This window comes from Condylura cristata, unplaced genomic scaffold (genome assembly GCF_000260355.1).
Source record: "Condylura cristata isolate star-nosed mole 26May11 unplaced genomic scaffold, ConCri1.0 scaffold00033, whole genome shotgun sequence".
NCBI lineage: Eukaryota > Metazoa > Chordata > Mammalia > Eulipotyphla > Talpidae > Condylura > Condylura cristata.
Window position 1 is genome coordinate 1,131,709 of NW_004567134.1, and position 13,950 is coordinate 1,145,658.

Genomic DNA, 13,950 nt, shown 5'->3' on the forward strand with positions numbered 1-13,950 from the left:
GTTCTTGAAATTGGCTCCTTTGGAATCAGGGACTAAGGAGAAATCCTTTATTTGTAGTAACCCCACATAGAGAATACACATTCCCATTCCTTCCTAATAGGAACAAACAACAGAATCAATAAGAAGGGATTAGGACTGTTCAAAAATCATTATCTGGGTATGGGCATCAATCCTATCTAAATTTTAAAGAACCAAGAGACTCTTAAGTGGGGATGAGTTCAACCTATAATATTTGTACACCTTAACTTATAATATCCTTTGTGTGGACCTCCCTACGAACAATTTCATGTCTTCTGCACACAAAAGACATTGACATTTTAACATGTGCCTTAGGTGACAATTTGCTCATAACTTTATTTTTGTCTTGTGTTCCCAAGAGAAGATGGTCAACAAATGGTAAAGGTAATAAAGTTAGAAGTTAGACCCCCCCACACACAGACACACAGTGGCAAAAGGGTTAAGTCACAGACAGCAGGACTATCAAGCTATGGCCAGCTACCGCAGCATAAATTTGATCCCCAGCCAGGGAGCTAACCCACAGAGCACAGCAGACCTCTCCTGTCTCGCCTGCTGCTTCCCTCAGCAGTGTATTTTAGAACATCTGCCTGTTCTGCCCCCCACTCTATCTCTGGTGAATCCTTGCACTCCCCTATCTCTGCATCTCTAGTCTACATAGCAACTCTTGTCTGCATAAATAAATAAATCTTTTAAAATAAAAAACTAGCAGCTAACAAGTTTGGAGGCCCCACTCATGCTTAAAGGGTACGTAGTTACCTGTTTATCCATTGACTAGGTCACTGAATGTACTCATATCCATTGCTCTCATTTTATAAATACGAACCGTCAAGTGTACCCCGTGTATAGATCCTTCTCCAAAGCAACCAGCCTAGGAAATTATTTGCCAGATTTTGAGTCTAAGCCATAAGTCACCGAAGTTCAACACTGCTAACCACAACATTTAAGTACCCTACCTGGCTTCTTATGTGTTGTTGTAAAAAAGTGAATGACTCTTTGGCTCACTCCATTGGAAAGTTGTGAGTGCTTATGCTAATTTATGAGCTCGCTGTGCCAGTACAGAAAAGCATTATTTCCCCACAGTATTTTCAGAGACAGCTGTCCAGTGATCTTCATGTGACCTTCTTAGCAACAGGCTCACTACTAGGGTTTTGATAAATGTCTCCTGAATGAACTGACAATAAAAGAATGAATGAATGCCTGCATGCAAAGAGAAAATCTGCATTTTAATGCTGGCTTTCTGCTAAAGACACCGCAAGTGATAAAATAGGTTTCTCGGTGTTCTCAGGTGTTGTGGAAATAATTCAGGTTTCAGATGTCCAAGAAGACTCCAGCAGGTGAATTTATTTGAAGTTGTCACTTCTGAGACTAACCTCTGTGCTGACAAAAATAGGCAAGGGAAACAGCTGCAGCAATAAAATGCACCATGGGTACTGGCATGGGTGGTGCCAATGAAACAGAGCAGGAAATTGTAAGAGCTGGGAGGAGATACAGCAGGAAGCTTCAGTTCTCTTGACTTCAGCAAAGCAAAGCAAAGAAAACAGTAGCAAATGGGCTTTGTGAGGAGCAGTTACACCTAATTACATTCATCTCTACAAGTGCCATGAAGGCAGATTTTGAAATGTAATAGAGCTTTTCTTTAGAACAATGACATGACCCTCACCCCAGTGTATCAAAAGCTTGTGAAAATGTCCACTGTTGTGTTGAGAAGTGCTGGAGTTCTGGCCTGTGGACAGGGATGGCCACCAGCAAGGCCAAGCAAGCTCAACTGAAACAGCCATTTGGATAATGAAGAGAGTGTGAGGGATCCTGGGAAGATCTCAGGGAGCAAACATGTGACTTTCATCTTCATTTTAAAGATTTGTTCCCAACCAAGAAAAAGTCATTACTGTTCTCTGTGTCCCATCTATGCAGGCCTAAAATGAAGATTCTAACTTTCCTTTTTATAAATTATTTTTATTGTACTAATGCTTTACATCATTATAGTCTGGAAGTATGATTCCCCCCTTCAAGAGCTGTTCCCTCTTTATCTCATAATCAAAATTCTCTAATGACAATAACATTGCAGGTCATTGGCTTTTAATTTCTAAACAAGATCCCAAAATTCAAAAAGCAATAAAAAATTTATTTTTCCCTTTTTACAATTAATATTGTTTTACATCATTCTATATTGTGTACGGTTTTTCATCTAAGTTGTAATCCCTGTGGACTTACCCAAAACTTATTTTTTTGTAAGTCATTTTGGCAGCAAAACTTCATCTAACATCAACAGATTTTGTAGTAAAACCTGACATGACTAATTTGAAGTTTTTTATTTACTTGATTCCATTTGGTGAATATTCATAAGATCCACTGCAGATATGCTAATGATTTGATTAAGGATGCTTCCCAAGACCCTTTCATGAATGCTATAAAATGGATGGAATATATGCTGTTTTAACTTTCTAAAACCCTGAAAAAAGGCTGGATTTGAATAACTACTTGGTTAATGGGACTACAGGATTGCATTCAAACAAAGACCATAATATATGTAATATAACCAAATGCTTCGAATTTTTTTTATCATGGTCCAAACTGCTTAATCTTCAATTTAAGCTTTTTCTGAGTAAGTACATGCTGGCATCTTAATCACAAACAGGTTACCAGCAGGACCACTTGGTCCTTTAAGAACAACAGAAACAGTAGTCCAGGCTATCACCTTTCTAAGGCTCTGCACGATTATGAGAACTGAAAAACAAAGCTATTGACTTCAAATATGAAAAGAAGACATAAATCCAAATCTAAAACATGTAAATTACAAAAAAGCTATAAAACTTAAAACCAGCTACTTCATCAGTGGTTAAATTTAGTATTCATAAAATATCACTGCCTTTGAAAACAATTTATAGATTCAATTTTTCTCACTTTGCAAGAATGCTCATGTATGCACAATAATTGTTGAGAAATGATAGCTCCTCATAAATTGTATTTGTTCTTGTAGTCAAAGGATTTCACAAGCAAAGTAATGAAAACTCTCCCAGATGTTTATAGAAAAAGTCTATTTACTGTGAAATATAAATGCAATTAAATAATATAAGTGAAAAATTAATAATAGTCATAATGTTCAGTTTGACCATGGAGAAAAGAATCAACTCTGTCAACATAAGTTCCAAGAACAATAATTCATATTGGGGTAAGGAGTTTTCTTCAAAGAATCCTGATAATCAATTAAAATTTCCTTAAGTTTCATTAACTACTTGGTGTTAATGAACTTGGTTTTCTGGCTTCCTTCTTAGAGAGAAACAGCAGTGGTTAATATTTGCCTATCTGGAGACAGACTTTAGAAAGTAGACAGATCTAATACAAACTTCATCCCAGAGATCTAAATTATTTGACCCATTGGTCAAAAATAAAATTTTCACTTGGACTTGAAGATTCCAATCCTGCCTCAAAAGATGACAGAAGAGTGTTACTTTAAATCCCAGACTGTCTACAAAGAAGCATTTCCTCTTCTAACTGTTAGACCACCACACTTTAGCAAAAATTCATTTCATGACCAAGTTATGGAAGTAACTTAGCTGTCATCGTGGCTTATTTTGCATAGAAAACTATGCAAAGAGATTTTTTGACTGTCTGTGACTATATGATTTAACATTATTAGTAAACTACAATCACCCCCGCCATTTTACAGATAAGTAAACAAGAATGGAGGCACTTGGTCACCTGTTCAAGATCAAGCTACTGATATAGCTTAGATAGGAATCTAGCTTTGCCTGTCTCCAGAGCCCAAAATCTCACTCTCATCACTGTGTTAGTAATTTTCAACTTCTCCCATTCAAAATAATAATCCCGTCTCTCTCATGGGCTTTTCTTCCCTCAGTAAGAACGTGCATGTGTACACACGTGCATACACACATGCACACATCGTAACAAGTGATATAAGCAGACATATCTTTAGAATCTCAAACTGTATGTGATGATACTGAAGATGTTTTAAACTAATACCATTTTGAGGCCAATTCCATGTCTTATTTCACAAATTCCAAAGAAACACAATTTGGACACTGTGGCCCTAAGAAAGGTAAGTAGTGTGATCAAGTTCCACTGTGAAGCAGCAACAATGACACAGGAGAGCGACTGCGACCACAGTACCACAGCAAAGCCAGTGAGGTTACAATGGCTGCTCAGGCAGCAACCTGAGAAGAAAGATACAGAGTCTGTCTTCGATGAAGCACAACTTGATAAGAACAACTGCCAGGCATTGTCTTTATTTTATAGCTTTGTTCTTGTCTGACACAAGAAGGGAGCCTTCCAACAGGTGTCTTAGGTGCTCACAACTAATTTGCTAATGGCCATTTTTACTAATGAGCTTACTCACAGTGAAGTAAGACTCTCTCCATTTGTTCCATTGAGCACTCTCTTCAGACTAAGTGCAAAAATCACCTGAAGGAGTATTGTTCATCACTGAGGTAAACAGCTTCCCAGATTACCAGATCCGGGAGTGCAGAAATCACCACAGTCTGGGTAAGAGTACAGCCTGGTTGACATCAATAGGTCAACATAAGATAAATAAAGTCAACTTTGGGCCCATCCTGGTGGCGCAACAGGTTAGGACACAGCACTGCAAGCTGGCCACAGCCAGCTGGACCCCCACTCCCAGTGGCGATCCTCATGGCTGCAGATATCTCCTGACCCACCTGCTGTTCTGCTCAGGGGTGTATTTCCTGGATCTGCCTGTTCTTCTCACCTCTATGTCTCTGGTGAGTCCTCTCACTGCCCCTGAACCTCTGGCTTGTGCATACAATTCTGTATGCATAAATAAATAAATCTTTTAAAAATAATTAAAAAAATCAACTCATGGCTTCTTCCCACTGCAGAAATTTTGTTGATAAATTATGTAATATTAAGTGGCCTCTAATTCTCACAAATGCTCCCATAATAGCACTACAGATGCTTTAGAACATCCATGTTGTGAAATGAAAATAATACAGGAAAGATACAATAGCCTCACTATTTCCAAGCATTTTTTCATTTTAATTTTAATGAAGTATCTTAATAATTTTACCAACAACCCACTGTAACACCAAAGAACCAAGAAGAAAGCATGAGCTTACTCTTTTACAAAGTAGTTGAATATTTAGCTGGTAAAATAATAAAAGTCCATCAGAGGCTTCTTTCTTTCCTCAGTAGCTATCTTCAAAGAACTTTAAGGAGTTTTAAACCAAATATGTTTTCTTAATTTGATAAATACAGATAAATTGAAATGAATGCAGACCTGTCTTACAAAAGGTTAAGTTCTACAGACACAACAAAAAGCAAAGTTGAATGCCATTAAGACTACACTTGGAAAACCTCTAAGAAGGTATCACATAGTATATCAATAATATTTCTCATTATGCTCAACACCTTTTTTCTTCCAAAGTAGAACAAACGCCTGTTGTTCTTGGCACTTAGGGATAGACGGTTTATATTTAGAGTCAGGTCACACAGAGATTGTACAACTCTGAATAGTAAAGTCACACACAGAACAGTAAAAGTCACGTCATGATGCTCTTAAGGTAACTGAGATATTTGTTCTAGTAGAAGAATTCACATAGAATCAGACACCACTTAAATTGTTTATTCCACCTTCTCCTTCCTCTGTATTTCTTCAAGGTTTTCCTGATTGTATTCACTAGGGATTTTCCTCTTAGCATTGGAACAATCTTGAGATTACTTTAAGGAAATGGTCCATGATTTTAGCAAGGCCCTCAAGGTCCTTCCACAGCTGGCGATATACTAAATATACCATTCTACTGTGTGTGTGTGTGTTTGTGTGTGTGACACATTCTGTAGTCATTCAGCCATCATGGTCACAAGTTACTTCCTTGTCTTGGCTATGCTATAATGATCAAGGTGCAGATTTTTTTTTTATAATAATGTAATAGTTTATATTTACATAATGTTGTGCCTTTTTCCATCTCAATGAGGTGCAGATGTTTTTAAAAAGAATGATTTTGTTTCCTTTAGGTAAGTACCCAGAAATGGAATCCTAGATCATTGAATATATCTAAATTAATTATTTTGAGAATATTCCATATTGTTTTTCATGAAGGCTGCAACAATTTACATTTCCACCAAAAATAACACCCATGATGGCCCCACAAATAACTAGCAAAGCATTCCAAAGTTACTTCTACATAGTGAAGGTAGACATATGACTGACATCATCATGACCACAAGGGACAAATGTCCATGAAAAATTCAGATCTATTTTTGCAAGTAGAGAGAAAGGGAGAAGTGTAGTTATTATCTTACTTTTGAAAGGAAGATCAAAAAAGAATAAAAATTTTTATAGTTAACACTTTCATCTGATAAATGTTGATACTTGTTACAACAGTGTAGCTGGGTGCACAGGATACATTCAGTATTCCACCTACTTCATATCTATCTAGTAAATTAATTAATATCATTTTGAAAGTAAAAATAATAACTTAGATGTTTTCACTGATGTTGCATTGAATAGTTTAAGTCCTATAATAAATTACCTTATTAACAGCTTGCTATAAAATTACTATGAAAAAAAAAAAGAGGAAAACAACTTAATTTGAGAATAATTTTGAGTGTCAAGTGTTCTCAAATTATTCTAGTAAATAAACAGTGCTTTTGCCAAAAATTCTATATTGGAAGACTTAGGAATACAATCTAATTGGAAAAAGAATCAGAAATTCTGTCTTGAAGCCCTTTTTAAATAGAATCACAAATTTTGCCATCTCGTACCATCTGGAACACATGACTTCTTCTATCCCCATGTTAGATAATAAAGACTGAAAAATTACGCGTAGGCCTTCTATTGCCTAAGAACAAAAATTACTATTATTTTTACTAACATTTATTTGGCCAAAATTTGTCACAAGGGGTCATCTGACAGCAGAGGGAGAGATCAATCTAGTGAAACAAATGGAATATTTCGGGATCATTATTGTCTCCTCTAGATCCCAAACACTTCTTTGGACAATATTACAAGCAAAATATAGCTCATGATAGGTCTTAAATCTTAGAATCAGAGTAGAATCATGAATCTGAATGCCAGTGGTAGTGTTGTGTCTGGAAATATTTATTCAGCACATTGGTAATGAAAAGACGACATGGTAAAATTTCTAACTTCTTAAAGCACTAAGTAGTAGTCATTTTTATATAAAAGACTTGATTAATGCAAATGAATAACAATTCACTCAAATCAGTATAGCTGACATTTTAACTGTCAACACTTTCCTAGTATTGCTTTGGTTAATAGCAATATTTATTTCTAAATGAGTGATTCTTTTAGTTATCTCCTGCACAAAAATAGTACCAGCTGGGCTCAGTTGGGTGGTTTTACTTGGATCTTTCATGCAACTGCAGTCAGATGGTGACTGGGTTAGAATCATCTAAAGGTGTCAAATCTCCAACATCTCTACATGGATGGCTGAGCATCTTTCTTTCCATACATTCTCTCTGCATGGCTAGCTTGGACTTCCACACTGCAGGTTGTTCTCAGGATAGATGGGCTTCTACATGAAGACAGACTCTTGGGGTAAAACATGGCAAGAGCCTGAGACCAAAACATCATGATTTCTTTGCACCTAAGCTTGAACTTCCACAGTGGCATTTCATTATATTCCACTGATCAAATGAGAGCCTTTTAGGTCCCGTGAAAGGAGAAGAACACAAAGATATGAGTCTCAGGAGGCAAATTCCACTAAGACTGTCTTTGGAAACAAGCGATAAGTAACCAGACCCTTCATTTCAGCAGCCCCTTATTTCCTACCATCTAAATAATTCATTTTAAAATGCAAGTCCAAATTTGTAAGGCTTTATATTATGTCAGATTTGCTTTTTTACAGTTTTTTCCTTCCTTTTAAAAAACTAGAAATGGGGCATGACAGTTTGCAAATGCGTAAGAATTGGTAGTGCAGATCATTCCTGATCCCTAGATTCATAATGTTAGAATGACAACTGGATGTCAACTTTAGTTAAGAATATGGCCACTTTGCTATTCCAGTCAGATTCTCAAATATGCAAGTGTAAGTATCGAGTGAATGCAAAGATCATGGAGGACAGTTCAGGCCTTCCGTTTTACATACACAGCCATCCATAATACCAGTAGAAGGTCTGGCATTAGCTGCTAGGCCATGTTGTTCCCTACATAACAAAAACACTTCGCAGCACATCAACATCAGATAAGACAAGGTGACTTCACAACCCCTTTGTGAATAAAACAAAATGCAAACACTCCAACATCACATCCAAACAGAAAGATAAAACACACCACTGTCCAAATCACAAGTGACCAAACATTCCCTACACCCAGGTAACACAAGTAACTTCTTTATCACTTATATGAGTTCCTACTATGTGCTGAGAACATGAAGTTTCATGGACTGGTATGAAAAACTGATAGAAGACATCAGGAAAAATGATCACCAAAGTCTTTTATCATTGAGCTCTATTCTCCATTCTCTTACTACTAAACACAGTAAGATAATGGAGTGCTCTCTTCCTCCCCCATTTAAAACCAATCCTTCCAGATTACTGAAACTTCTGTGTCAACCTTGATGTTGTCAGTTTTAGCAGCTTCTAGAAAACCATGACACTGGAGTAGCTGTGTCATACTCTTGAGTAATGTGTCATTGCTTAACATACAATATACATGTTTTTTTTTTAATTCATTGGTTTTACCTTTCAATGAATGTTAAGATTCTTACACCTGAGGACACTCTAAACACAATTTTTGCTGAAGAGCTGTAGAGATAACATCAATGAATTGATCATTATTAACCAAAACTTTGCACAGAAGATTTGAAGACACAATGCTTAGATTTGCGCCAGTTGCACACAGGAAAATATTTCCATTTCTAAACCACAGGCAAATAATTATGTGGAAATTATAAGGAATTTTCTGAATATCAGAGGGTATATAACAGGAAAATATGAACCTTTTCTAAAGAGCAGTACACAACTGTCTAAGAAAAATCACAGTTTCCGTTTATCACTTTGTGTTTCACGTTTACGAACATCGATCAGCCAATCACCTTTCTCATTTGTCTGTCTTGTTTGTGCAACCCTCAGTTCACCATGACTTGGTAGACATTTAATTTGGTAAGATATTTGTAAGCATAAAACTTTCATGTGCATTCCTTAAAAACTATTAGCAATGGGAGATACTTCTTTCAATAAATACATTTCAAAGCACTCCAAATAAAACATCAAATGGTACATTTAAAAAAAAAAACACTAATGTATCAAGGTTTGTGTTTTGAAAGTTATCTACTTGCAATAGATTGATCTCTGCTTGAATGGAATAAACCCCTGTTTTCAAGAAAACTACTCAAGTGAAACAATTTCAGTGTAGAAATAAACTCGAAAGGCCAAAAAGTTGTGCCCAGGTAGTTTGTCTGAGCATTTCTTAGTGGCCTTCAAATAGCTTAAAGACTTCAGAGAGGCACAGTTAAAAGACTAGGGTGCTTGAATCTGACAGAACTAGCCCCATGACACTGGTCAAGTTAATGAAGTATTTAGGTTGTTCCGTTCCCTCATCTGTGAAATACCATGTCCTGTTGTGGAGCTATTAAGGGGGTTAAATGTGGATGTGTATACATAAAAATTAGGGTACACTACATAGGGAGTTTTCAATTAATGTTAAATATGAAGGTGATGAAGAAAAGCCAATGGTATTCTCAAGTGAGTGTGTATCTACCTGTGTACTGATTTATTAGAACTACATCTGTGACTCTTAGTCACAAACTGTTAGTAAATATAAATCCATAGCCACTTTTTTCTAAGTGTTCCACCACTGCCAAGAGTCAGAGGAAGACACAAATCCTGGAATCCAAGATCGAGTTACACTTGGGTTCTCAACTTCAAGCTGAGAATTTGTGTAGGTACTTTCAAAGATGGACACCAATAAGCCTATTAGGTTGTGAACACAAAAAAACAAAGGTTTTGTAATAAACACAATTTAAAAGGGAAGGATTAAAGCATGAGTAACAAAGAAGGGAAATTATTATTCTGTGTGGGATAGGGGTGTAAAAGGATTACCACCCACTGGCCAGCTCAAGAGAATAAATCTGAGCATTTTCAGCAGCTGCAAAGCGATGGAGCTTGTAAATATTCACATAACATTGCTAAAGTTAAAAGCCATTGTTATAGAAACAAAAGAATGAAGTTCATTATACCATGGTAGGTGTATCAATCAGAAGATAGTTAGAAAAATACAGAGCCCATACCAGAAAGTCTAAGAGAAGGAATATAATATAGAGAACTAGCCATAAGGATGCTAAAAGAGCTGAAAACTAAATACTGAGGAAGGAGGGAAGCTTCTCGCTCCCTTAAGGCTGGAGGAAAGAACTGCTCCTGGAGTAGAAGCCAGTGCCACTTGATGTAGCTGTACTCAGAGGTTCAGCCCCATCGAAAACTACTCCCCAAAGCAAACAGGAAAGGAGACGCAAATCCTGGTGTCATTTTTCTCCCCTCCCTCTCTCTTTCCAGTCCACCAATAACACCTCACATTTGGGGGAACCTACAGGAGTCAGTTAGCAAGGGGAGTCCACAAAAGTCATTGGCAAAGGGTGAACATGGTATATGTCTAAAGGCAAGTGGGCACGTGAGCATTGCAGTAGGCAATCGCCAAGGAAACACAGGATTTAAAGAACGTGGCACTCCTCACTTAGAGTTAAAAGAACTCCTCAATACTAAAGACATGTCAGCAATATTAGTTTTAATCATAGCAGTATTTGGAGATACCATTAAATTATGTCCCCCAGTCAAAAATGCTCTGCTAATATTGAAAATCTCCCACATAACCAGATTTCAATTAGCATGTGAAAAAGTAAAAATGAAACTCATCTTTGGTAGCTCTTCTGCATGTGGATTTCACACACATACACATAGAATTCAAGAAAAAGAAAATTGGGACATTTTGTAGAATGGTCACCATTTTAATTTGCCTAGGATATGAAAAAAACAGCACAAATACTATCTATTCATAAAATAGGTCCCTGTAAAATTAGAAAACTAAAAGGACTTCTTTGCAGCATTAGTGTCCCAAATATTACCCTATATTCATTATTGTGACTGCCTTGCAGCACATGAAGAATTTTCCAGAACCAGCTGAGTCAAAAAATGACTATATTTGGTGGTTTCCCTGGGAAGTTCCCCCAAAGGATCCTACTGATTAATAAAACCAAATGAGTCTTGAGCAGAAAACCATAGAATTCTAGACTGAGTTCATATAAACCTGGTCAGCATAATCTCAGAGGCTCACTCTTTAGACTGTGAAAATACACTGGCACATCTCCAAAGTCTTCCTCAGGATAAGCACAGAGATGTAGATAGTAACTTACTGAACCAGTTACTAGACAGTCTGAGAACAGAAATCAGAAACAAGTTATGCCATTTAGGTAAAAAGGACAGGGAATCTGAATAATCAAAGTAATCTCCCTTGACAGGTGTCACTGTCCCTCTTCCCATGCCACCACTTTTTTCCAGCTCACATTCACAAAGCAATATGTCCTTCCAAAGGTATCAGAAAGCATAGCATCCACCCAAAGCTGATGCCCTTGGAGCCAGAGCCAACACCTCCTTTTCTACCAACCAATTCAATCTAAAAATAGGCATTGGAATAAAATAGAGTATAGTGGGAGGATTTATTTTTCTCCTACTCTTTTTGGTATTATTTTAGTGATCAATGTCGAGGAAAATAATCTAAAAGGGCACTTACAGAAAGAGTTTCCACATGCTGAAGTTGGAACAAATTATCACCCATGGGGAACAATGTGAATACAAACCGTTTATAATGTACTTCTGCAATCATTGTCATCAAACTAAGTGCCCTAAAAAGTCTATGAAGAGAGAATTTGACTAACAAAGCAAAAGACCAAAAGTTCATTTTTTCTTGGACTCCTTACTAGCAGGTAATTTGAATGCAAGTCCTACCCATGTTTGAGAGTCCAAAGTCAGTGTTGGCATCATAAACTGCTTCAAAAAGAAGCCCATGTGGTCACAGCGTGTCACCTGTAAAACTGACACCATCAGAAAAGATCCTGTTTTGTTTACACACAGCAACATAACAGCACTCTGCTGGCTTAAGTCCCCCTAAAGAGGTTAAATAATGTTCTGTATTATTTGACCTGAAGAGAGGTTGTTAATCACCCTGAGCAAGTAGACATAAAAACAGAAAGTGGTCCATTGTGATATTACTATGTTTTCTGATACACTGGCGTGTACACACAGAGGCTAGCAACATGGCAACATGGCATGCCACGCACACAGGCACATACACACACATCTGAGAGTGGATTCGGGTTTCCTAGAATAAAAGGGCAGACAGGATAATCTTTGGTTGAATGGGAAAAAAATAGTAAGGCAAAATTCACTTCTAGAAATCACTCGATTGGTTTCATTAGCTGACCACTGAAGAAGGCTGTGAAGGTGAAATGTTAGCATTTTCCAGTCACTGCCCCCCTTGACCATAGTGCTGACCCAAAACTTGAGATCGGAAAAAGAAGCAACAGAAAACTGCACAAACCTTTGTCAAAAGGTGCCACCTTTGAGGTGAAACTAGACAAGCAACCAATACTTTACACATTTGTCCAGTGACAAAATAATTGTAAGTTGAAGCACACTACAAGGAAAACAAGTATGTCAAGTTTCTTTAAAAGAGCATCTTACCTGATGTGGCTGCGAACTAGACCATCTGCTATAGGAAGGAGCACCTGAGGACTTGCTGGCTGAGGTTCTCTGGAAAAGGGAAGAAAAAAAATGTCAGTTGATCAAATAAACCAAAATCACTCTATATAAGTTATTTATTAAGTGTTGAGAGTTGCAAAAATTAACACATTGTACACTCTGCCTGGCCTCAATCTTTGTGTTGTACTTCATTTAAAAACATTCTCTTCAACAAATTGAATGGATATCAAAAATACTTGAAGTAGGGGGAACCCAACATTTCTACTATGGAAACAGTCTTATAAAACAATATTAAGTCAATATTTTTTTTTTTTTAAATCTAGATCCAACTCTCAGCTTGTACTAATTGCTTGACCTACTACAAGTCACCCAAATACTTACTGGGATAATATTTTAATATCAGGAGATTCCTGTAAGGATCAAATATGGTAATAGGTGTGAAACACTTCACACACAAAATGCTACACACATATCAAGCATTCATTCATTAAGCAGGAAATAAGGTATCAGGGCCTAAGTTTCCACTTGATACAATACTGGTGTACAAATACCCAAGTCAATTAGTTAGTCCACAAGTTAATTATTGTTATATAAAGGTCATTTTTTTAGGAACGACCTTAACCCACCATTGTTATACACACTTTTTTTTTTTGTCCTTCATCTACCACAGAGGCTAGAAAATCTATCTACTCACATCTCAGTATTACTTCCCTACAGTTCTGACCAGTGAGAAATGAGTCTAATTCTTCTAGGGGAAAGAGATTTCTGAGAAACACTTTATCTGAAAAGATAAGACTTGTAACTTTTTCATGGTTCTTTCTCTCTAAATGCAGGTAAGGTAAAAGCAGCCATTTTGTGAGCATGAGGAAAAGGTCAAGTAAATGCTGGTGTTAAGCATTTGAACAACAGTTTGAGGCTACTGCTATTGCTTAATCCTTTTTCGTGTCATTGACATAGTTTCTGTTACTTGTAGAGTATAATGATCTACTTTGATAGCTCATTCAAATTAAGAGTCAAATTACAAGACTTCAATTCATTGGAAAGTTACATATAACTCAGGCAGAAAGAACAGGATGTCGGAGACATGGAGATGAGTCAATGATCGGTGTGTTTGGAAAATCATCAATAGACCAATAAAGCATTGCCAACTCCTGCATTCACCATCACCTCATTCCATCTGCCTTTCAGAATCCTTGTGTAATTCTGGGCTGGCCTTTGCTGATCCTCACAGCTTTCCTGAATTTCTGC

At 37.0% G+C, this 13,950-nt stretch overlaps 1 protein-coding gene across 2 annotated transcripts in view; it reads right to left on the reverse strand.

Moving 5' to 3' along the window:
• RBMS3 (RNA binding motif, single stranded interacting protein 3) overlaps window positions 1-12,742 on the reverse strand; it is a 900,805-nt gene extending 888,063 nt beyond the window's left edge. The window contains exon 1 of one of the 2 annotated variants that reach the window (XM_012732119.1): window positions 12,685-12,741. The gene's annotated coding sequence lies outside the window, so the exon portion shown is untranslated. Of the gene's footprint in view, window positions 1-12,684 lie in introns of both variants that reach the window. The other variant, XM_012732121.1, reaches the window with a different exon arrangement.
• Window positions 12,743-13,950: the final 1,208 nt, after the last annotated feature.